Below are 25,383 nucleotides of genomic sequence, written 5' to 3' on the forward strand. Positions count from 1 at the left end.
GTGAACAATAAAGTCTGTTTGAGGGTGAATCCCCATGGTAATGCATTTATTTCCTGTAGCTTATATTGGAGATGGGAGAGACTTTGGGATTTAAAGTTCTATAAAACCCAACCTTAGTTTGTTTTTTTAAAATGGTGAGTAAAGTAGTACACTCTTGCTCAAAAGCAAAGTCAAGTCAAGGACTTGTCATTTCCACAGTTGAATGTACTTTTTTTATTTTCTGTGTGATTAAATCAATTATATTTAATTTTCCAGTGAATTATTACAGTGTGAGAAATTTTCTTGATATGCCACAAGGTCATCATAAATAGACTACAGTTGTCATTGCTTGTGGCTGTGACACTAGAACTAGCATTACTGGTTATTCAGTGCTTTCTCCAATAAAAATTTTGCAAACTTCAAAAGGTCACCCTAATGCAGCCTGGTGATTTCATATTCTAAAGCAGTGATATTCAACTGCTATACCTGAGTCAGGGACACTGACCTCTTTTCCTTTAGATTGTCAGATAAAAAATGACAACAGCCAACACAACAGCAGCTGTCCAGTGTGAATGAATCAAAATTATACCTATTTTTTGTAAGATTGGCAAAAAAGAAAATGTAATTACTAGTAATTAGTTTACATGTGCCATGAGATGAAAAAGGTTGAAAATTGCTGTTCTAAAGTATAACAGCTAAAAAAAAAAAAAAAAAAAAAAAAAAAAAAAAAAAAAAAAAAAAAAAAATCGCTAGAGCTGAGTTTCTACTTACTGCACCACTAATTTGTTAATGAAATTCTCCTGGTGCCTCTTTATAAGTAAGTCGCCTGAGGAAGCTGCACTAATTCTTTCATGTCACTAAGACCTCATTTAATAACTTACTGCTTTCATTGCCTAATAGCATAACTGAGCATATTTAAAGCTATGAGCAGTTTCCTCTAAAAATGTAAAGAGTACTTAATGTACCTAAGTTGCAAAATATATGTATCTATGTGTCTATACACACATACCTCCCCTAGCTCTGTCCATTGAAAAGGCCTAGAAACAGGCTAAGTAGCCAAGAGCATCCCTAGCACAAGCTATGGTTTGAAAGTATAATTTCTCATGAAAAGAACCTGGGGCATATAGAGAAATGGGAGATTCCAGGTGTGACACAAAGTGTTCAAGACAAGCCTAGCCAGTGGTCGGCAAACTGCGGCTCGCGAGCCACGTGCGGCTCTTTGGCCCCTTGAGTGTGGCTCTTCCACAAAATACCAACTTCTGCGCATTGGCCACGAAGTTTCAATCGCACTATACATGCGCGCCCGCACGTGGTATTTTGTGGAAGAACCACACTCAAGGGGCCAAAGAGCCGCATATGGCTCACGAGCTGCAGTTTGCCCACCACTGGCCTAGACCATCCCATCTACCAAAAAGCAAGGGAGCTATCAAAGTCCAATGACAAAGATGTGATCATTTAAGCTTCATAATTATAGTGTGATGTATTCAAACCTTAAAAAATAAGAGGATTTGGTCTTAAAAAATAAGAGGATTTGGTGTGTCTATATGTAAAAAAATTCAGAGAAATTTTTAATCACAAGAACAATTTGCTACCAAATCACTAGACACCTTTGACCTTTAGCTTTCCTTTGGTTCAATAGCCAGATCCTATCACATGGTATTGTGTATCCTCTCTCACAGGTTGTTCCAAACTCCTATGCCAACAATATCATCCTCTATGCCTAGTACTCCCCTAGTTTGCCTTCCAGTTCATCTTATACCCCTCAAGGCTGCCTCCATTCTTTACTTAAGTCATTCTTTACCTGGAATTCTCTTCCCTTCACCAATACCTAGCTAAAATCTATCCATTCTTCAGGCTCAGCTTAAGTCTTCTTTTCTCCATTCATTCAACAAATGTGTACTGTGTCCCTACCTTATGTTAGGTATTTCTTTCATTTTTTAAATTGTTGCCAGTGTTACAGATATCCCCCATAGAGCCCCCTTTCCCCCTCCAACCAGCCCCAGCCCCATCCCAGGCTTTTACCACATTATTATCTGTGCCCATGGGTTATGCATATACGCATATATGTTCTTTGGTCAATCTCTTCCTGTTCCCCCACCTCTCTGTCCTCTGCCATCTGTCAGTCTGTTCCATGTATCCAGGCCTCTAGACCTGTTATGTTCATCAGTTTATTTTGTTCATTATATTTCACATATAAGTAATATCATGTGATATTTGTCTCTGACTGGCTTATTTCACTTAGCATAATACTCTCCAGGTCCATCCATGCTGTTGCAAAGAGTTTCTTCCTTTTTACAGCTGCATAGTATTCCATTGTGTAAATGTACCACAGCTTTTTTTATCCACTTGTGTTAGGTATTTCTGAAACTAGATGTGCATCATTGGACAAAACAGCCCCAAAAAACTACCCTCATGAAGCTTATGTTTTAATGTGGGGAGATGGACAGGAAGCCAATAAATAAGAAAAACACATTGTATGCCAAGAGGGGAAAAGTGCCACTGGGAAAGCAAAGGAGGAAGCAGGAGAAGGAATGCTGGGGTGTGGCTGTACATGGGTAGTCAGAGAAAGCTGCCTGGAGAGAGATGAGGGAGTGAGCCACAGGGTGTCTTGGAGAGAAAACATTTTAGGTAGAGGGACTCCACGAAGCCTTTTCTGATTCATCGCAATAGAACAAACCTTTCTCTTTTTCAAATGCCAATGGGAGTTTGTTTACACCCTTCCAGCATCACGCTTCTCTCTCACTAGAATGTGTTCTGTATTTATATCTCCCACGATGCCCTCACTGACTGCTAGCACTGAGCATAGCTGTTGAGTGAATAATGAATTATTTACAAAGGAGCTGTGGCCTGAAAAAACAAGTCTTGCATTTCAAATTTGTTTAACCTACTTCCCATTAAACTAACTTTAAGCACTTGGATGGTCTGTGTCAAAGTAAGTTGACCTATGTATGTCCTATGAGACCAAAATTATATAATAAGATCATTCCAGGTAATCCAAATGCCAAATTACATTTGCTGGAAATGGCTGGTTAATTGGAACTGAAGTTGGATGTTTTGCCAAGGTTTAAATCCCACTCTGCCACTACTAGCAACTTGACTTTGGACAAGTTATTTAAGCTTTCTAAGCCTCAGGTGCATTATCGATAAAGTGGGAGTAATAAGAGAACCTGGTTTATACGGTCCTTGTGATAAATCAATAAAAGCACTGGGTCTGTCACACCTAAATGTTCAATAAATATCACTAATTTTTTCTATTAGGAAGTTTATCAAATCTTGGGTTAAATATGCAAAATGTGAATGCAACTAATGGACAGTTGAACCAATTGCTTGATTCAAAAATGGAAAAGGAAAGTTCATCAGTTTGTTTGATCAGGATTGCCTGATCAATTCAGGCAAAATGCTCTCAGTAGACCATGCTTTGCATAGACCCAACAGTGAATTAAGACAAGGCATGGAATGAAACAACAAACAAAACTGAAAAAAAATAGAAATGGAATGCATTTTTAAAATAATTTTTATTACTACCCTCCAACAGAGCCTGTTTATCTCCTGCCTATTGTGTTAATTCAAAATGCAAGACACAAAGATTTTGCCTCAATCATATACCCATATAGCAAACCCTGTAAATTCCAACCCTTCTTTACAATTTAGAAATCCTTTTCTAACTTGGTATTTTCATTCAGTTCTCATTAGAGACCTCTGAGGCAGTTTCTGAAGGTAATAGCCTCAGAAAATTGAAATTTAGAGGCATTAAATAATGTACATAAATCATCTTGCTCCATAGCTGGCACATAGGAGGGGATCAATACTGGCTATCGCTTTTGTCCCTAGTATTAACAGTCAAAGTCACCTGATTTGTAGTTGCTATAGCTATGACTGAAGCCCAGGCCCTCCGATTTCCAATGCAGAACTCTTTCCAATACACCATTCAGCCTTCCCCACACCCATCACCTTCCAGTTGGACAATAGGGATCCGCCAACTCTAACATAGCAAGGTACCTCTCTGCTTGGAGCTGAAACAACGAGATCCTTGGTGTTAATAAGGCTAGAAATGGAGGCTTTAAATGGTTTCTTGATGACTGTGGAAATTTCCATATGTATTAACCCCTATAAATACTCCCAGAATCACAGAAGGACTTCACTTGTGGCTTCTGGCAGCCTTTTCTTCTTGTATGACCCAGTATGAAACAGAATGCAGTCTCCTAAACCAGTCCTTTCCCCCTTTCCCTGAAGCTCACACGGAGTCCTTTTGAGATGTCTCTAAGCGTTTGTACTGCTGGGAACCACAGCAAATCAACAGGGGTAACAATGTTGTAGCCCTGCTGCCTAAATTACAAAGAAAACAACAAAATCATGTCAAGCATGGTGGTAAAAGGGTGCTGGGAAGACACACAAAATAAACAGTGCATGCATCTATTCCAGCAGTCTCCTGAACATCACGGAGCTGGAAAGGAGTCTATGAGGTGTGATCAGTTCAGGAATGGCCCCAGGGCTGGTTGGGAAAATGTGGTTGTGTTCTTCCTCATCATCTCTTTCTCCCTTTCACTTCCCTCCCCAATTCCCACCATCAGGCTTCTTCTTCCCCATCCCCAGTCCTGTCTTATCTCTGTGGAAACTGTACTATAGAAAGCAAAAGGTAGGGTTGTAGGAGAGGTCCCCCATCTAAGTCTTCAAAAAGGAGAGCAATGAAATTCAGAAATGGCAGCAACTACTTAAGGAAGATAATGTGTAAAGAATAAAGGGGATTCACTGTAGTAAAGGAGTCACTATCTGAATCTGCCAGACTGCCAGTGTGTGGACTGGCTGCTGAGACCAACATCAGTAAGATTGACCCACTACCCCCCCCGCCCCCGCCCCACACACACACACACTCTCTCTCTTTTCTATGAGATGCAACTTTAAAAAATTGTTTATTTTCTTGTATCTACTATCCTAGAAACAGAACTTGGGAAATACAGCCAATTTCAATATTTGAAGGTATCTAAGAAAGAACATACAATCAACCTTAGGGAAGCACTAGATTCCATGTAGAAACCATGAATCAGCACAGACAGAGCATTCTTTCAGGCATTATTTATCAAGATGTGATATTCTACCTACATTAGAGTCACCCAGGGACCATGTTAAAATTTAAGATTTCAGGGACTACCTCACACTAAGCTATACTGAGTATCTCCGGGTGGGAACCTAGATATTATGTTTTTTAAATCCCCATGTTATTCTTATGCATCTTAAGTTTAAAAACTATGCTTTATAGAGCATGTAGTGATATCTGAAGCTACAGTGGTAATCATATCACATATAAATTTATCAAATCGTATTTTATATCTTAAATTTACACAATGCTATATGTCAATTATATCTTATTTTAGAAATAAAAATAAAAAACAACTACCCTTGCAGTGGTTCTCAACCTTCTGGCCCTTTAAATACAGTTCCTCATGTTGTGACCCAACCATAAAATTATTTTCGTTGCTACTTCATAACTGTAATGTTGCTACTGTTATGAATCATAATGTAAATATCTGATATGCAGGATGGTCTTAGGCGACCCCTGTGAAAGGGTCGTTCGACCTCCAAAGGGGTCTCGACCCACAGGTTGAGAACTGCTGCTTTAGAGGCTCAAATGCTACCTCAAATTTTAGCTGAAGTCCATGTCAGCCAAATGCCAAGTTAGAATTTTTTTGGTCAATGATGTAGAATACATTCTTTGCCTTACATACTGGAATTTTCTTAAATAACAAGTTCTATTTTTTTCATTAACCCAGTATCCTCTTTCCTGAAAATCACCTTTTCCACATGTGTAAACTATTATCTTTTTTTTTTCTTCAGTCAATTCCACTTTTTTCCAAAATGTTCTGGCAACATCCCTTGATAAAGGTGAAGGGTTGTTGCCAGAACATCTCATCATCTTTAGTGTACAAAGACTTAATCACTAAAATAACATACCAATCTGTACACAAGGGGGAAACTGAGGTGCTCCTTTCAGCCTAGAAATTTAATAAATAATTTGATGTTTGATCTTATGGACTCATTGATCCTGTCTTTGCCGTATAGCCAAACACTAATTAAACAATCAACAAACTAATTTATATTAGTGGCTTCATGATGGAATTTTAGTTTGGGTACAAAGGAACTTTGGAATAGGGTAGAATTTTTGAAAGAGAAGATAAAAGCAATAACAGTTCCTTTATACGTTCCTGACCACCAACCACCCTTATCTGTCCTTCCACTGGTGCTGAAAGCATGACAAAGAAAACCACTCCAAATTCAATTGATTTGAGTTAAAAGCCACTAGTCTGGGAGCCGGGCCAATAAATAAAACGGCAAAAAAAACTTATAAGAGCCAATTAGTTATGGATATGCAAATTAATTGGCCCGTGATATCAGGGTCAAGCAATAATATGCAAATAAACTGGCATCTTATTGAACTAACAGGACAGGAATATGCATAATAAGTTGGCTGTGATGTCAGAGGCTTCATCATGATTTTAGGTTTGAATGTTAGAATATAAAATTCTGTGACACTTCAAAGCATTTAGTTACAATAACCGATAAAATAGTCTAAATCCCTAAAATGTGAATAAATTGATCTAAAAAAGAAATGACAAATCTTTATACTGGATTCTCCTAGAAACAGAGTTATTAAGGTTTATAGCCAAGCCCTATGCAAGTTGAGCCCCAGGCATTGTTACCACAGAATGGATAGAATGCTATGCCCGAAGGACCAATGGTGGTTTTAAGAAAATGAAAAGAGAAGCTGTGAGATCTGAGCTATATTTGAAATCAAGAGAAATGAGTGCTAGGCTGAAATGTACTAGTTAGAACAGTTAGCACAAAAACTCCTAAATAAGTCCGTTAGCTGGCAGGTACAGGCCCAGTCATTCAGCAAACACCATTTGAATACACACTGAGCTAGGCACTGTGCCATCCTTGGGTATGCAGGTATGCAGGTAAAGGTCACAGGAGACACATGCATAGCACAGCGTGCGCCAGAACACCCTTCTAAATGCTTCATATATGTTAAAAGATTTAAACCCTATTACACCCCTATGAGGCAGATGCTATTTTTAATGCTATTTTATTGATGGAACTAAAGCACAAGAGGTCAATAACTTTCCCAAGGTCACAGACTTAGTATATGCTGATTTAGAATGTCAAGCCAGTCCGAATTCAAACTCCATGAATAAAGCATATGGCTTCTAAGTCCTTATCCTTTCTGAGCAGGTTCAACCTGGAGTGCAGATGACTAACTACATGTTACAGTTTGAGAGATGGCCAAAAATTCTCCCCTATTCCAAATTTCCTTTGTACCCAAACTAAAATTCCATCATGAAGCCACTAATATAAATTAGTTTGTTGATTGTTTAATTAGTGTTCGGCTATACAGCAAAGACAGGATCAATGAGTCCATAAGGTCAAACATCAAATTATTTATTAGATTTCTAGGCTGAAAGGAGCACCTCAGTTTCCCCCTTGTGTACAGATTGGTATGTTATTTTAGTGATTAAGTCTTTGTACACTAAAGATGATGAGATGTTCTGGCAACATCCCTTCACCTTTATCAAGGGATGTTGCCAGACATTTTGGAAGAAAGTCCTAGTCTAAGGGATTTGAGTGCCTACTAGGTGGTAGAGAAAGAACTAGAAAAACATGTTATCTACTACAAATTTAATTAAGGGCTGACTCTGGAACACAGTGTATCATATTGTGGGGTTGAGGGTGGGGTGGGCAGTAGATGTAATAGTACAAAAGCTTACTACCACTCTAAAGTACTATGGGACTCTGTGGGTCAAAATTAGATATTGAAATATTAAATTGAAGAAATTGGAATTGCACCCTAGCCGATTTTGGCTCAGTGGATAGAGCATTGGCCTGTGGACTGAAGGGTCCCAGGTTCGATTCCAGTCAAGGGCACATGCCCAGATTGTGGGCTCGATCCCCAGTGAGGGGCATGCAGGAGGCAGCTGATCAATGATTCTTTCTCATAAGTGATGTTTCTATCTCTCTCTCCCTCTTTCTTCCTCTCTGAAATCAATAAAAATATATTTAAAAGAAAATAAATTGAAATTACAATAGACAACTTACCAGGAAAATAGAGCTCAGCTGGAAAATGTTAACAAGACAAATCTACAGATGGAGAAGTAGGATGCCAAAGAGGTCTGTGCTAAGGCATTTTTACTAGTCACCATAAAATTCCCAATTTTGAAGTTGACAAATGCTTTCAGCTACTGAAATTTCAACTTTAGTGGATAAATAAAAAAGTCTTGCTAGGCTGAGTCAGCCAAAATGTGGTAGATGAGCTCCAGTATGGGCAAGCTTGGAAACAATACACTAAAAGAGAGAAAAAATGAAGTATAAAATAATAGGGTCAATTATAAACCAAGAAAAAGGTCACACAGAACCATCCACTGAGGACATTTAACCAAGTGCACTGCTAAAACCAAAGACGCTGCTGTTGTCATAGATTTTATAAATACATACAAGAGAAAAAATACCCTACTTTTGTCTTACACTAAGGCCCATCCTTGATGTGGTCAAGCACCTTACGAAAGATATAGTGGTATTAGATGACCAGAGAAGGGCAACTAAAACAGAGGTGAAGTCCTAGCCAGTTTGGCTCAGTGAATAGAGCATCAGCCTGCAGACTGAAGGGTCCTGAGTTCTATTCCGGTCAAGGGCACATACCTTGGTTGCAGGCTTGATCCCTGGCCCTAGTTGGGCTCATGGGGGAGGCAACCAATCGTGTCTCTCTCACATCGATGTTTCTCTCTCTGTGTCTCTCTCCCCCTCCCTTCCATGCTATCTAAATATCAATGGGAAAATATCCTCAGGTGAGGATTAACACAGAAATAAAAATAAAATAGGAGGGAAGTTGCAGTGTGTGAGGACAGGCTAGGATTAGGACTTTGTAGTCTGGAAAGAGGAAAGCTGAGCACAGAGATGATTAAAGTTTGAAAATCATGAAAGGTAGAGCTAGAGTAATACCTGACTGTTTATCACTTCCCACAATACTAGAATTAGGAAGCAACTTTGATTTTTGAAAGAGCATAGATTAAAGGGAGGGTCATTCAGCGTGACCTCAAAGGCACCTTGCTACTCAAAAATTTTCTTCCAAATGTCCTTCTCTATTTTTCAGTTGGGTTAAGTAAAAACTTGTTACTCTAAAAGATAGAACAGGTAGAGATAAATGTATGGGTTTGGAGTAATGGGCTTAAAGGGGAACATCTCTCTAAACTTTTACTGTGTGTTGTACTGTAGGACCCCATGCCTTTCCATGGGCAACTATCAGAAACAGACCCCACAGCTGCCTCTCTCACAATCCAACCCGGAACAGCTACATTCCCATCCTCGAGTTGCATTCCATCCTCTGCTCTCCCCTCAGTACAAGGAAAGGAACAGGGAGAGTCAGATTGTCTAAGAGGTTGTTGTGTTGGCAGAATTAAAGCCCCCAAATAGTCCTGTTTTTTAAAACAAAATTGGTTGGCTTTTTAAGGGATATTATCCATATTTGATAAAGAGTTTTTCTAATAAAACTATTAAAAATACATAGCAAATGTGTATGCCATCTTTCTCTTCCTTTTATGAAGCTACAGGATTCCTGTTAGGCTGACCGCAGGTGACACCAATGGAACTACTATTGAGTCTCAAACACTGCAAAGATGCTCAGAGAAATGGAAACATCAAAAATGATCTTTTTAAAAAATTGTACTTTATTATAGTTACTTACACTTTCAAAAGGATATTTGGGTTGTTTTTGGTCCCTTAATCCCTTATTTCTAATATCTGTTATAAACATGCCACTCTTTTTCTCTCTGCTCCATAGTTTTGCCACCTGCTCATTATATAGTAGCCTTATTATAGCAGAAACAGCAGCCCTATGAAAAAAGTTAAATCAGAATAACAAATGTAATTCTTTAAGTCAATTGATTATTTAGCTGTCATTTTCAGATTTTTCTTCCTTCCTTTATTCCTCCTCATTCCATTTAGTAATAAAATAAACAAACAAAAACAAAACAAAATATCCAGACTATCTCTAGAGATAGAGGAAGGGAGTGACCCAGAAATAACATTACTATGGTTTTTTTTCTCAATGACAGCCTTGAAGACATTTTTCAGTGAAAAAGTTAAGATAAAAATGGTCCCCTGGCCGCATCTTCTGCCCAGCATGAACAGATAGGACCAGGATGCAGCATCCTATCTGCTCACTGCTTTATAAACCAACTCCCTATGAAAGGAAGTCTAGAAGCCACTGCAGCGGGTTGCCTTTCTGAATTACTAATGACCTAACTTTTGCTATTCATCATTGCCATGATCCCTGGGAAACCAGGAGACTTCCTATATATTTTTTCCTACAAAAAAAATGATTTTTAAATGTTTATGTAGGAAGTTAACTTTTTTTGCTTAAAAATATGAAAGAAGCACATTTTTTATATTATCAGAAACACAAACTGCTTTTACCCAAAATGAAAGCAACATAGGTTGATAAGAAATTCATAGCTTTCAAATGTCTAATTTCAGCCAACAATATGATAGTCCCCCATGAACCAAAAATTGGTGAATGCATATTTAGAGATAGTATGCTTGCAGAACTAATACATATAGAACTAATCTGTATGGAGATGTGAGATTGCACAGTTACCCACTGATCTAACAGCTGCCATTTGGGCAAGTGATGGTCTTTCATATCTTAATTAAGGAGATAAATGCTTTTACAATATTTCCCCAGTTTTCAGTTTTAAATTTTAGAAAAGCTTAAGAAATAAAGTTAAAATAACCTATAATCCTATCACTTATTTTAATATGTAAGGAAAAAAATAAAGTCCCCAAACTAGTCCCTCTAACCCCTTCCCATTCAGAAGTATTAATTGTCTCAAGGAAACAATTTGAAGTTTCATATCCAGATTTTCTTTTCTGCTTTATGTAAATTAAACACATATACATATGTGTGTGTGTGTGTGTGTATACATATATATATATATGCACTTTATACAAATGGGATCATATCAAATGCATTATTCTGTGAGACTTTTTCGCCTAGCAATATAAATAAAGACCCTTCCAGGCCAGTACATATAGATGTGTCATTACTTTTATACTCACTGCATAGCATCCCTTTGTTTGGGTGTATCATAATATATTTCATAAGTCCCTTAGAAATATGTAATTCTCTGAGGAAAACTAATTTACCAGAGGACTTAAAGCAATTCCTGAATAAATAGAAGAATGCACTCCTGGATAGGAATACAATATAGTAAAGATGTTAGTTTCTCCCAAATTAATAATAAATGTTACAAATGTAGTTAAAAGACAAGCAACAGATTGGAAGAAAGCAGATAAGGCAGTAATGTCCCTATAATATAAAGAGTTCCTCCATATCAATAAGAGAAAGAAAACCAATGGGGGAAAGTCTCCATTTATTTTTAATGTTCCTGAAATGTTCTTGCTGCTGCTTCTACTATTGGCTCCTGTTGATGGTAAAATCTTACATTTATACAGTCTCATCATGCCTCTAAATAAGAAGGATTTTAAAGTAAGATGCAATTACCCTAAGTTCAAAACCTAAAAAAATGTGTTGCTTTAAAAAGACAACTACAATTGATTGCAAAGAGTACAAAAAAAAAGAAAGAAAGATTCGATCATTAGCTTGTAGCTTTTCATCAGCTGTATTTGCAGGAGTTTGAATCCATTAAAACACTCAATCTAGCAGCACTGTTTTGATAGCAAGTTGCAGATACCTGTGACAGTCAGTGTAAAAATATCTACCTTTGCAAAAGTAAAACCAACATGTTTGAGAGAATTTACAAAACTGCTTAAACATTTGAAAGCTGCTTATACTAAAAGTTGTCAATTGAAGGTGTACATCTAAAAAATACTCTTGAGCTCCACAGTACCTTCTTCACATGCAGTGAAAACATCAAAAAATGAAGCCAGCCTAAAGAGCTATATTCCAGTGATGCTTCGGTTCCCCATATAATTGGAAATCTATTTTCATCTTAACTGAAAGATATGTTCATGTATTATATAAGAATTTCACTGAAAACATTTTAAAACAATTTAGTGGCAGAGATTTTAGAAGAGGCCTTATGAATGCTTATGAATTATGTAAGTCTGAACTTTCATTTTAATAACTTCATTAAAATATAAAAACCTTAAAAAGCCTCTCAACAAGAATTTAACTTCACAGAAATGCTTTATATGTGCCCTGACCTTGCCGAAAGGCATGCCTAAGGCGTCATTCACAGTTATTACAGGGCAAAGCCTAATAATAAATACCGATCTGAAAATGCCAGCATTTGTCCTCACCTCCATGGCCTCCCCGGGAGTCCCCACTGGGCCATCAACAGACCCTCTCCTGAGAGACAGCGGGATGCATCCGAAAAGAAACAGCCACTGGCATTGGAAAACCTGGATCTGAAGCCTTTAACCTTTCGGATCCTCAGTCTGTTGATCTATATAATTGGGATGTTAATGACAGCATGGTTGTTGGGTTAGCAAATGAAGTATAGCAGGTCCTCAAATAACATCATTGCCATTGTAACATCGATGAGACTCTGTGGGAATTTAACTGGTTTATAACAATTAGCCTAGAGTAAAATTGGTGTCATTATACTTTGTTTCACTTAAAGTCACAGAACCCATCTTGGACATTAAGTGAGGACTTAACTGTAGTGTCAGATGGAAACTCTAAGATTAAAAGCACTGTATAAATGTTGGTTGTTTCTAAGCAAGGGACAGCTCTTGGTCAACTCTACTTTTCTCAGCATATCTTTGTTCTTAGAAAATACATTCCTACATGGCTCACATAAATATTACACATGTGTATGCGTGTGCTTAAAGAATGCAATTCCATTATTTGGACAGCAGTCATCTGCTTAGATTAACCTGTCCTAGGAGAACATGCTAAGGTTCACCAGCAAATTCTGTTCCCTCCTCTGTTACTATTTGGTCACAAAACTCAGTATATTTTATGAAAAATAAGACCAGTACTATATTTCTACCACTCTCGACTTTTTAAGTTATTTATATGAACTTTCTAAGATACCAGATTTCTCTTCCAAGTGGGTTTTGGTTTTTTGGGGGTGTTTTTTTTTTTGGTTGTTTTTCTTTTCTTTTCTTTTTTTTATTATAACCGGCTTAAGACAAAAGCAGTTAATTGGGCCAACAAATAGGAATAAAGAGGAATTGAGCCTCTCTCATCCTAATTGTCAAGTTGGTGCCTGGTTGCTAGACAAACTTCCCTCTCTCTAATATGCAACACCATGAAATGGAAGGTACTGTTGCTACGTTCATTTAACTAGAAGTGGCAGGGCCTGATTCCAAAGCAACCACCGTTTGTCTTCCAAATGATTGCCCAGCAGATGAATACCTAATTGGATACAACATGAGTCAGCATTCATTGCCTGCTGCAAGTGCATAATTGAGTGGTTAAGATTCCAACTTTCATTTAGCTCTACAAATTCTCAAATCTTTACAAATAACAACACCAACATGAGAGGAGTACCCATGTAAACGCTCACATCCTTGCAGAACTTCGACTCTCTTCAGCTTCTTTTCCTCCAGCTGATTTCCTTTTCTATATCAAACATATTCCCAGGCTGTACCCAGCCTAGCCAGTTTTTTATAAAATGAAAATTCTCTCGCTGGATTATGCATCTACTCTCCAGCCTTCATCTTAAATCAGATGGACTGCTCCACTTGCCAACAGGAAAAGCAGCTCAGTTAAAACACTTATGAAGAAACTAGGTAAGAAATGTGAAATATTGTTGTGTGTTAGTTCTACAGCAGAGATGATTCCTCCACATCAGTAATGTTGAACAGGGCCCCTCTCAAATAACCAGCCAGTCTGACCCGAGGTTAAACCAATTGCTTAGGAAACATTTTCTGCAAAGCTATGAGCCTGAAGACTATCTATATTCCAGACTCCAGGGATAAAAGTGTCAGAGCTTCACAGGATGCTAAGGGAGATATAAACATGAAATTAGTGGGTACATTCCAGACCGATCCTCAAGTTTTTTTTAAAAAAAACTCTTCACAAACATATACTGCAGTCAGGGCTGCTTCTATTATTAATAAAGTATCTTTAGTATTCCTGCAATCGAACTCAAGAAAATAGAACTGAGGTGTTATGTAAATTTAGCCCAGAGCTAAAGAGAAGGAGATTCTCTTCAAGCCAACTTATAAAGAAATTTTGATAAATGGGTGTATCTTTTAAAATCAACTTGCCCACATACAGTTATAGTATACATTTTGATTCTTATAAACTGCCACTTGAAATTTTTTTTATTGTAAAGCAGTCCAGCCATCCTTAATGCTATAAAAGGAACTAGTTATTAAAGCTACTAGAACTTAATATTTCCTTATAAGCAAGTTATAGGAATGGGATTTTTGTTTTCATCTTGGGTGGATCAATGAACAAAGAGCTGTTTTTTTATGTGTGTGATTACTTTGGTATGGGTGGTTCTTGTCATTCATTGCCTCTCTAACTTGCCATTTAAATTTTAAAATGATTTCATATGAAATGTAAAACAGCAGTGCAATCTTATTACCAAGATTATTCATTTTAAAGATGAGATTGTCAACAGAGCTTCCCCACTCTACACTGAGAAGTCTGGACTAATGCATTCATTTCTGGAAACACACTTAAGAGGAAAGGCATTGACTTTCTAAAGCAAATCCAGAGGGAGATCAGGGTCATGCAGAGGGCAGACACAGTCTCCGCGGGAGGAACTGTTCAAAGAATCGGAGATGTTAAAGCTGCAAAAGACAGAGCAGACACAATAACTGCCTGCAAATATGTGAGAAAAGAATTGAACTTACTCTTGTTAACTATAAAGATCTGAACTGGGATCAATGGGTGTAAGCAATGAAGATCCATACTTGGTTCTTTCCATCTCAGTACCTGAGCAAAGGCTATAGGGGAGCTTAGCAGAGATACTGTGTAGGGATGACGCCGTACCCACCTCCGTGGGTTAACGTTAATCTGTTAAATTGCTGTCTCCCAAAACTGTCCCATTCTCAATGAGAACTAAAGCTCTACATCATACCCAAGCTGAAGCTAGTATTAGCACACGAAACAGCACCTCTATTAAAGACAAATTTACCCCATCAAGAGCCAGTATTTTTCCTTTAAAAAATAAGAATGAAAGACTACTGGTGATGATGATATGGTGATGATGATATAACAATAAATAGCTGTAACCTAGCTGATGCTTTTGGTCTTGTTTAACCCTACTCATTATCCCATGAGGTTGATACTATCCCCATATGTAAATGAGGAAACTAAGGCTTGGAAAAGTAAAGTGACTTGCTCAAGGTCACAGAGTGAACAAATGACACAACCAAGCTCCTCACTCCAGCTGAGTCTGCGGCCTCAGCCTGTCTGCTTACCCACTACATTCCACTGTCTAGACTGTGCACACTCTAATTTCAATTGGCCATAATCCCCGAACCGTAGAAACCTCAACCCTAGAAGATAATAAGTGCTTTCGAGCTGCAAAATGATCATCAGTTGGCTCACAATTAATACCCTCTATAGATTATTTTGACAAAGTAACAATATCCAACTGTGCCTGCAAATGCCAACACATGCAAATCCCCGTGATTTCATAGATAAATAGCAAATGCGCTAATGAGAAAAAGAAGGGGGGAAAAACTGCTCTTTGTTCATATTTTTCCCTCTGTTTTTTTTTATTTCTGCTGGAAAATAATGTCCAGAAGGAATCTGTGTTCTTTTCAACAACTAAAAGAAAAAGAGGAAGGTTAGTGTTTACCAGTTCATATAATACAAAAAGAGAGAGAGAGCAGGCATGAGCTGTGGCTTCCCAGTGGGCTGCTGAGCAGTTTTAATTTACTTTTAATCATTTCAGAAGTCATGCCTCAGAGGTATGAGCTGAAAAGCTTTATAGAATTTTGCTTTTTTCTTTCTTGTCCCTCCTTTTTCAGGTTGGCAAAAAAAAAAAATGCTAAAGCAAAACAAAAAAACTGGGTAGAATCAATTTAGGTATTTGCTTCTCCTGGAAACTTTAGGTATCCTAGCCTCGTCTTCATTATGCTTTATCTTTTACAGTCCACATATTTCACTTGATCACAGACTTGTCTTTCTTTGTGTTCTACAAATGCCTTTTCTCACTCATGAGACTGTGAGGTCCTTTCATCGTCAGGGTTGCCAGGCACCCTGTGTGTCCCTGTTTCTGTGTTTCCATGACACAGAGTCAGCACACACCATAGGTATCAGTGGCTCTTTCTCTGTGAATTTCTTTTGCCAGAGACCTGACTGAATTCATTTTTACATGGCCATCATCTGGCATTACCTCGCATGTAGTTAGGTCCCCATAAGAGTTGAAATTTAAATGAAAATGAGAATATTTTATCCCCCACAATAGGGCTTATAGTATGAACTGAGTTAAAATGAATTGAATAGAACAAATCAAATTGAACTGAATTGAATATATTAAGACATTATTATGTCACAATAAAATTATCCAGATTATACTTACAGACAAATGGATTAGCACAGCCTACCTATGATGTGATTCTAAAGATTGATACTCCTAGGATTACCTATTATGTTACCAGAGAAAGGGCAGTAACCTTTAGGCATAATATTGTAATTAGTCCTTTAAACTGAGACCAAAATAGTAGACACGGCCCAAATCACTATGTATTTGAAGAATAGCTAGGAAATATGGAACAAACCTCATGTTTGACGGTATTTTGAAAAAGGCAAATGATGTATAAAGTAACCTGAATTGACATGTTGTTTATATGGGAGGATCCCCCAAACAAGTAGATCTTAAATCTCATTTCCCCGTCTAAGTCACCTTCTTGGTCCAAGGTTTGCTGTGATCCACAGAGAGAAAAATCCAATCACTATCCTCCCCTCAACCTGCTCCTTTCTTATTAGCTCTGGTGTCTACAAACCAGTCCATCAGCCAGTCAGTCACCATATATCTGGTCTAAGCCCTGAGTTCGGCACTTAAGATTCAGCCAATGAGATGGACAGTGTCCCTCCACTTGTGGAGCCTATAGTCTCAAAAAGCCTGCAGTCTCTCCTGGCCCGCATGACACAGTGATGGAGCATTGACCTATGAACCAAGAGGTCATGGTTCACTTCCCAGTCAGATCACATGCTCATGTTGTGGGCTCGTTCCCCAGTGTGGGGTATGCAGGAGGCAGCTGATCAATGACTCTCTCTCATCATTGATGTTTCTATCTCTCTCTCCCTCTCCCTTCCTCTCTGAAATAAAAATATATTTTTAAAGCCTACAGTCTCAACGATAGATAAGTACAAAAATAATCACAAACCCTATGTTTTTAAAAAAATTCAACAGAATGTGAAATGAAGAAATAAAAAGAGGTTTCCCTCACCCAAAGGAAGGCTGCTTTAGAGTTATAGGTAATTATTTTCTCCAAATTACATCTCTTTTCATAGAAAAAAAAACAGATAAATAAGCATTTTATAAAAACCAAAGTGATGGTGGGGTATAGGAGATATTCCTTCTTTACGATCTTTACCTAAGTAGCATAGAGTTGCATGAGATCAGGTGTCTTCAAATTTTGATAGTGTACATGAGAAAACAGTTTAATTATATTTCTGAATATGAGTTCTTTCCAAGAAAGCTCTACCCAAATATGATGAGATCCCTGGGACTTTTAATTTTCAATTACTAACTTGTTAACTGAAATAACTGAGGAGATATACTAGTATATTCATTGTGTCATAAATATGTATATTCTATGAATATATATGTTTATTATATATATTTCACTAAAATGCTAAGTTGTCCTTAGTATTTTGGATAAAATAATAATTCGAGAATATTCTGGAATTATTATTTTATCCAAAATACTAAGGACAACTTAGCATTTTAGTGAAATATATATAATAAACACAAAATTTAAAGGCTTAATATTTAAGTAGGCACATAGCAAGTACCCAAAATAGCTGTTGAATCTATTAAGAGTAGATCTAATTTAGTCTTTTTCTCCCTTCCTCTTCTTCCCTAATAGTTTTATTCACTCATTAATTTAAAAAACATGCCATAGCTACTAAGTGCTAGGCAGTTCTGGAGGCTAAGTTTACAGCAGTGAATAAAACAGGCAATCCTCTTTCATGAGGGCAACATTCTAGAGAGGGAAAAAAAGAAAAGAAAAGAAACATGACCAGTGAATAAATTAAAAGTGTGCTAGGAAAGTGTTTAGGATAAAAATGAAGCAGGGCATGTTTATGAAAAGTGGTCAAATTCTGAATACATTTTGAAGAGCCAACAGGATTTGCTTCTGACTATGAATGAGAGAGAGGAACCAAGGACGGGTGCATTGACTTCGGCCAGAGTAACTGGAAGAATGGAGCTGCTAAAACTGGGATGGGGAAAACTTCAACAGGTCAGGCTCCGAGAGAATGGACAGGATGGGCTTCCTTAGGAACATGTTTAACTTATGGTATAAATTAGGACAAATGGAGATATCTACTCTATAGTTAAAACTTTGGTGGTTATCACATCAAGTGTATTTGAAAACTATGCTGTCTTCTCATTTAGTCTCCGTATCATCTAATTCTTAAAGCCATCAACTATATAAAACATAGGCCATACACCATGAAGTTTATCCTCATCCACACCTTTAATCCTTATCCTGAATTTGCATTTGTTATTGATGCCACACACCATACTGAAAATACTTGACTTTCAGATTACTGAACTCAATCAGTCTTTCCCTCACTAACTTGAAGATGCTTAAGGATTTAATCCTTTATTAAATCCTTCTTATTCAACCCCAGTTTACTGATGCATGTATTGCTCCAGGATAGATCTAGAAACCTTTAGAAATATCACAAGTATTACCTACTTTGGAGAATCTTCTCTTTTTGTTATCTAATCATGACATATAAATACCAACTCAAAAAGAAAGTCTATTGAAAACAATCTTTTTGGTTCTTCTTACTACTAAACAGGCTGGATTACATATTCTACATCAATTTATAGAAGTAAATTTGTAGCCCTGTCTGGTTTGGCTCAGTGGATAGAGCATCCGCCTGCAGACTGAGGGGTCCCGGGTTTGATTCCTGTCAAGGGCACATGACGCGGGTTGTGGACTCCATCCCCAGTAGGGGGCGTGCAGGAGGCAACCAATCAATGATTCTCTCTCATCATTGATGTTTCTATCTCTCTCTCCTTCTCCCTTTCTCTCTGAATTTTTAACAAATTTGTAAAGAAAATAATTGTTTTTAAAGAATCAACTGATGAGTTTAATGGCTTCCAAGATTTTATTAAAACCAAGTCTAATTGCCAGAAGGAAAGGGGGGGTAGGAGAGGGCAAAGGGGGGATAAGTAGGGGCAGAAAGAGACTTGACTTTGGGTGGTGAGCACATGATGCAGTATGCAGATGACATATTATAGAATTGTACACTGTATGATTTTATTAACCAATTATCACCCCAAAATTTTCAATTAAAAAATAATTTAAATTTTTAAAAAAGTCTGGGTTCTGATCTGCAGTGGTTTTCACACCACTCTGCCCTAAGAACCACTTGTGAAGGTCAAAAGCACAATTTATCAACCCCATTAGCTATAAAAACAAACAAAACATGACCCACCGTTGAGCAAATGCTTTTGCTGAGACACTAGCATTAAATCATGAACTCATGCCAAAACCAAAAGCATAAAGATTGGAATCCAGATCAAACGTGATTAAACCAAGGAACATACTAGAATGCCCACACACAGTTCCAACCTATGACCTCACTTGGGCAAATACTAAATATCATAACTAAAAATGGTCATTTAATGAATTTACAGCCCAAATTGGGAAAGCTCTTCCATCAATTACTTGCATACAGACCCTAGAAAAGTTGTGGAAGTCATGACAGTGACTTTGAAGTCATTACAAAAATGAGTGTCTATTTGAACACAGGATTTCAGTCAAAGTGTTTCTTTTCAAAATGGGTATAGAAATCGGGCATCTATTACTGTACCTTCTATTTCCTTCCATGGTAATCTCCTCCTGAGAAAAGAAATGCATTTAATTCTGATGTTCCTGTCATGTTTCTGACAATTTACATCCTCATTTTCAGTTCTAATATTACAGTTTAGTAAATAGTTCTCAGACCCAATAAGCATATCAGCAGAGAATTTTTTAGCAAGTTAATCAAGATGCAGGCAAGACAATGGGATATGCTTGAAATAACAAATCACTTGATTGCTTAATTAAGTTAGCAAGACTGCCACAAAATGAAACATTGCCATTTCTAAAACCTCAGTTGAAAATATTTCTGGATAATGACATGCACATTTTCAAGAAATAAAGAAAATTGTCCTAGTGAAGGCAAGAGGTGACATTTGTGCACCATTCCAAGTAGTCCTCTGAGGACCCTGAAAAAACATAAGGGTTTTGTTAATCATCTTAAAAATCCCAAAGAGCAGCCTAAGCTACACATGCAGTAGTCTCCCCCATATCTGAGGTTTTGCTTTCCAAGATTTCAGTTACCTGTAGTCAATAGTCTAAAAATATTAAGTGGAAAATTCCAGAAATAATTCATAAGTTTTAAATTGAGATGTTGGGGGTAGCCTGATGATATCTCACATGATCCCACCCCGTCCCACCCAGGACATGAATTATCCCTTTGTCCAACGTCTACACGCTGTATACGTTACCCTCACACTAGTCACTTAGTTGCCATCTAGGTTAACAGAGCAACTGTCCTGGCACCACAGTGCTTGTGTTCAGGTAACTCTTATTTTGCTTAATGGCCCCAAAGCATAAGACAAATGGTGCTGACAATTCAGATGTGCCAAAGAGAAGCTGTAAGTGCTTCCTTTAAGTGAAACGGTATTTATGTATAGGACAAAACATAGCTTATAGAGGGTTTGGTACTGTCTGGTTTCAGGCATCCACTGGGGGTCTTGGAACGTATCCCCTTGGATAAGAGAGACTACTGTAATATAGTAAATCCACATAAAACTTTCTGGTGTTTCAGGGAAAGTCTTTTGATTGGTTGAAATCTTTATTTCTAAGCGTAGTAGCAAACCCCTGAAGAGCTGTGATTTCAAACCTCTCTGTCTGTTGTGTCTATTGCCTCTTGATATGGTAATCATAGATATGTTTGTATACTGAAACATCATCTAATAGAACTCTAATTTTGACAAACATGATTAGTAAGAGGATACTAAAATTACCCAAAAGGGACTAAAACAAAAATAGCTATTATTGAGGGTTTCTATCTTCCACTCATTGGGTTTAATACTTTACATGAATTATGGCACCTTATTGTCACAACAAACCTGAGATGGTTACTATTTACCCCATTTAAAAGATGGGGAAACACACCTGACACAGCTAAATAACTTGCCACATTCATGCCAGAGAGTAAATGACTGGATAATAATCCATATCACGTCTTCTAACTGCACTTGGATCATGTTGTCTGATTTCGGAATCTAAAATCCCTTTCCAGAAAGATTTTGACCTCTTTGGAAAACTTCATGGTCAATTTTATTTCATTTGCTATGATGGTTAATCTAACATTTTAACTCAAGTTTTGGCATTCAACACTCCTTCAACTCCCCCTAAAAAAAGAGGAAATAACACACCTGTCACTTAGATCTTTTGAGAAAAATATTAACAGCAGGAGCTAATTAGCATACTCTGAAAGACAGGGCTGGGAGTCCAGAGAGACTCTTTGGCAAAGATTCAATTTGAAACATGTTCCTGGAGCTTATTTATCCACCTTTATACCTTATTCAGTCAGCCAACCAGCGAATATCTGTCTGTGCCTGGGGTCAAGCAAGTACTTTCCTAAAATGAAAAGGTCCTGGTTAGCAGATTGGAGGAAGCTTTCTCTGCCATCCCCCCAGGGGAACTGGGTGAAAGGCTCTCCCTCAACCTCATTATCTCCTAGAAACACCTACTAGTGCCTTCTTCCTGGTCCTGCTTGGGTGATCCAATATGTCACATCTCACAGATACAGGAGTGTAGCATGTGTCCCAGAAAGCCAAACCCACAGAAGAGGATTGGCTCCGATGGGTAAAATTATAGAGTAGAAGTAACTGCTCCCTTATGCAGAGCTTCCTATGTGCTGGGCAAGTTTTGCTTCAATTAATTCCTATGACATTTCCAGGAAATCCTATATAATAAAGAGGTAAAATGCAAATTGTCGTTACACCATGATGCCTAACAACCATCAGCAGGAGGGCGGGGCAGTGAGCTATGAGCAGCAGAGAGCTACAGGAGGGTGGGGCAGTGAGGTGGGCCAGGCAGCCAGCTGAGGCAAGTGTCAGTGAGCTACTCACGCACGGATTCGTGCGCAGGGCCACTAGTATATCAATATCAACCCTTTTCAGTTGAGATAACTATGGCTTAGAGACCTAAGAAATGTAAAGCCCAGGCCCTTAGTTACTATTTTTCTCTCGGGATTTAAATAGTTTTTGTTTCTTGAAAAATTAAAGATCTGTGGCCTATATTAAGCTGCAATACTGTTATTCTGAATTCCCCGATTTCTACTTTAAAACACAGCAGTTTCGATCTTTTAACCCTTTGCGGTCCAATTTTATTTTTGGAATTCAAACAGTCTGGTCCAAATTAATTGACGGGATTGAATGTTGAACTTACTGACAATGCATATAATTGCAGCGGTTTGTGGTGTCGACCTCAGCTCCATGTTGGACCTGCTCCTAGCGCCTGGTCTGTCGAGTCAGCCTTGGACGTTGGACCGAAAAGGCTTAAGCAGTGGCTCTCAACCTTCTGGCCCTTTAAATACAGTTCCTCATGTTGTGACCCAACCATAAAATTATTTTCGTTGCTACTTCATAACTGTAATGTTGCTACTGTTATGAATCGTAATGTAAATATCTGATATGCAGGATGGTCTTAGGAGACCCCTGTGAAAGGGCCGTTCGACCGCCAAAGGGGTCGCGACCCACAGGTTGAGAACCGCTGTTTTAAAGGATTATACTTGCATTCCTTTTGCTCTCCCCAAAGGAAGCTATTCTTTGTTTAAAAGTAAAAGTGTGCATCTAAACTTGGTAAAACTCATGTAGCTGAGACTCTCTCAAGTTCCCATGGAACCAGGTAATTCTTATCAAATCTCCTTGAAAAAGATAAAAGGACCACCATGGTTACAAAGTGCAGAGCAACAAAACCCAGGGTCCAGGTAACAGCGCTGCATTGAAATGCAGCATTTGTATGTACCGACTCCCCACCTTAGCACGTAGCATGGCAGGGGGTGGCAAGGGTTTGAATTCTGAATTCCTGTTAGAATAACATCTGCTAAGAACAAGCCCTGAATGTACTGCTTGTCCCTGTAGAGAAAAATGAGGAGCTTATCATGCAGGTTTTTGTAAAGATAATACCTACACCTGTTGTCAGGCTAAAGCTTTAGACACTCCCGGATGAAATGCCAGGTCTGAACCGTGTGGGTTAGGGAGCACGGCTGAGCTACAAATTGCTTGGAAGCAGGCTGATTTAAGGTTGCCATGGCAAAGGAAAGCAGACAATGAGAAGCTTTTACATTAATATTTTCTAAGTCCTGTTATGATAGGATTGTCCAGCTGAGGGGCACTTTTCTGTACTTCCACTGACATGCCCAGATAGAATAATAAACACTAATTATAGAGTATTATAATGATTTCTGGGCTTGCCTCAGAGGGTGTGTATCTGGCAAGGTAATTACTTCTCTGACAGATAGGTTTTTACATGAGAATTGAGGACGATGAGTCTAGTTTATTGCCTGCTGATGAGACCACGGGGGAGGAAGGTCATGTGGCTGCTTATTAAGACCTTTTTAGTCAACATGTTTTCAATCAGTTGTCAAGGTACCCACCCCCAGTTTTAAGAAGTACTTCGTGTGGAAATGACACAGTAATTCTCAGTGGTGGGAGTCTGCTACTCCAGGGAAGTGTCTAAGTGATGAGAGACTGTTCTCAGGTTGAAATTAAAAATATGACGACTAGTGCAAAAGAGAGGGCCAGATTGTTTTATGGCACTTACATTCCTTGAGAGATTATTCCCCCTTACCAATTTATACTCAAGTTCCTACACCAAGATTCTGGATAATAGAAGGTACTCTGACCCCGGGTATTTATTTTCAGTGGCATTTTTAAAATGTTTTATTTTAAACTAGCGGCCCATTGCATGAAGAGATTCGTGCAATAGGCCTTCCCTTCCCCTGGCTGCCGGCACCAGTTTTCCTCTGGCACCCAGGACCCAGGCCTTCGCTCCGGTCACTCGCTCTAGCCTCAGTGGAGAAGCCAAGCCTCTTCAGTCTTCAGTTGTCTTCAGCCTTCAGTCTTCGCTCCATGCCTGTGTATGCAAATTAACCGCCATCTTTGTTAGGTTAATTGCATACTCATCTGATTGGCTGGTGGGTGTAGCAGAGTGACACCAATTTGCATGTTTCTCTTTTATTAGTGTAGATTACAGTTGGTATATGATATTTTCAGTTTCAGGTGTACAACCCTGATTAGACATTCATATAACTTACAAAATGATCACCCTAATAAATCTAGGACCCATCTGACACCATACATAGTTATTACACTATCATTGACTATATTCCCGATGCTGTACTTTACATCCTCGAGACTATTCTGTAACTACCAATTTGTACTTCTTAATCCCTTCACCTTTTTCACCCAGAAAATTTATTATCAAAAGTAACAAGCACATGTGCCACATCCTCTTGAGGAATTCACCCCTTTCCCCACTTTGACTTTGCCCAGGAAAGAGGGGTGGGAATTCTCTCCCCTCATTGTTTACTTATAAAGAATCTATAAAAGAGGAAAAAAATAAAAGCAAATTAGAGAATTCAGGGAGGGGGAGAAAGTAAAAGAAACCTAAATAAATTTTTATCAAAATTTTGAAAATGTGTACGTGTACTGCCCTTCTTGAAATGTTTCATCTTATTAAAGTGAGATGGTTTCAATGTCACCCCAATAAATTCTATTTAAAAATAAATGATTTGGTTTCAGCACATCCTTCCTAGCTCCACCACAAGTATAAAGATTGAGAGGAAAAAACCGGTTTATCATTTTAAAACTATGGCAAATGATTTGTACTCCAAATACTGAGTAGAGATTCCTGAGTTTTGATGAAATATAAATGTCCCAATACAATTCCCCCTTCAGATTACTAAACAAGTTCAGATACTGTTCATAAAATAAGATTTTTCTCCAGTGGTCTGTGTGGTGTTTGGTACCACAGATAATCTAGGATCCTTTGCCATGTCTTCTAGAAATGCTGAAGGGAAATTTACACACACCAAATATAGCTATTAAAACACTTATTCCTGGCATGATGATAGAGGTCCCTATCTGCTTTGTAGAACAGACTATATTTCCATTTCTCCCCTAACTATACTTTTCTCCTGTTCAATACAATATAGTAGCAAAATTAATTCATATGGTACAG

The 25,383-nt window shown here is 38.1% G+C and overlaps 1 protein-coding gene across 1 annotated transcript in view; it reads left to right on the forward strand.

Annotated features, from left to right (window-relative positions):
* The window catches only part of SYT1 (synaptotagmin 1), a 353,422-nt gene that overhangs the window by 266,918 nt on the left and 61,121 nt on the right, over window positions 1-25,383 (forward strand). The window lies entirely within an intron of this gene.

Source organism: Myotis lucifugus, unplaced genomic scaffold (assembly GCF_000147115.1).
Source record: "Myotis lucifugus unplaced genomic scaffold, Myoluc2.0 scaffold_9, whole genome shotgun sequence".
In the NCBI taxonomy this organism is placed as follows: domain Eukaryota; kingdom Metazoa; phylum Chordata; class Mammalia; order Chiroptera; family Vespertilionidae; genus Myotis; species Myotis lucifugus.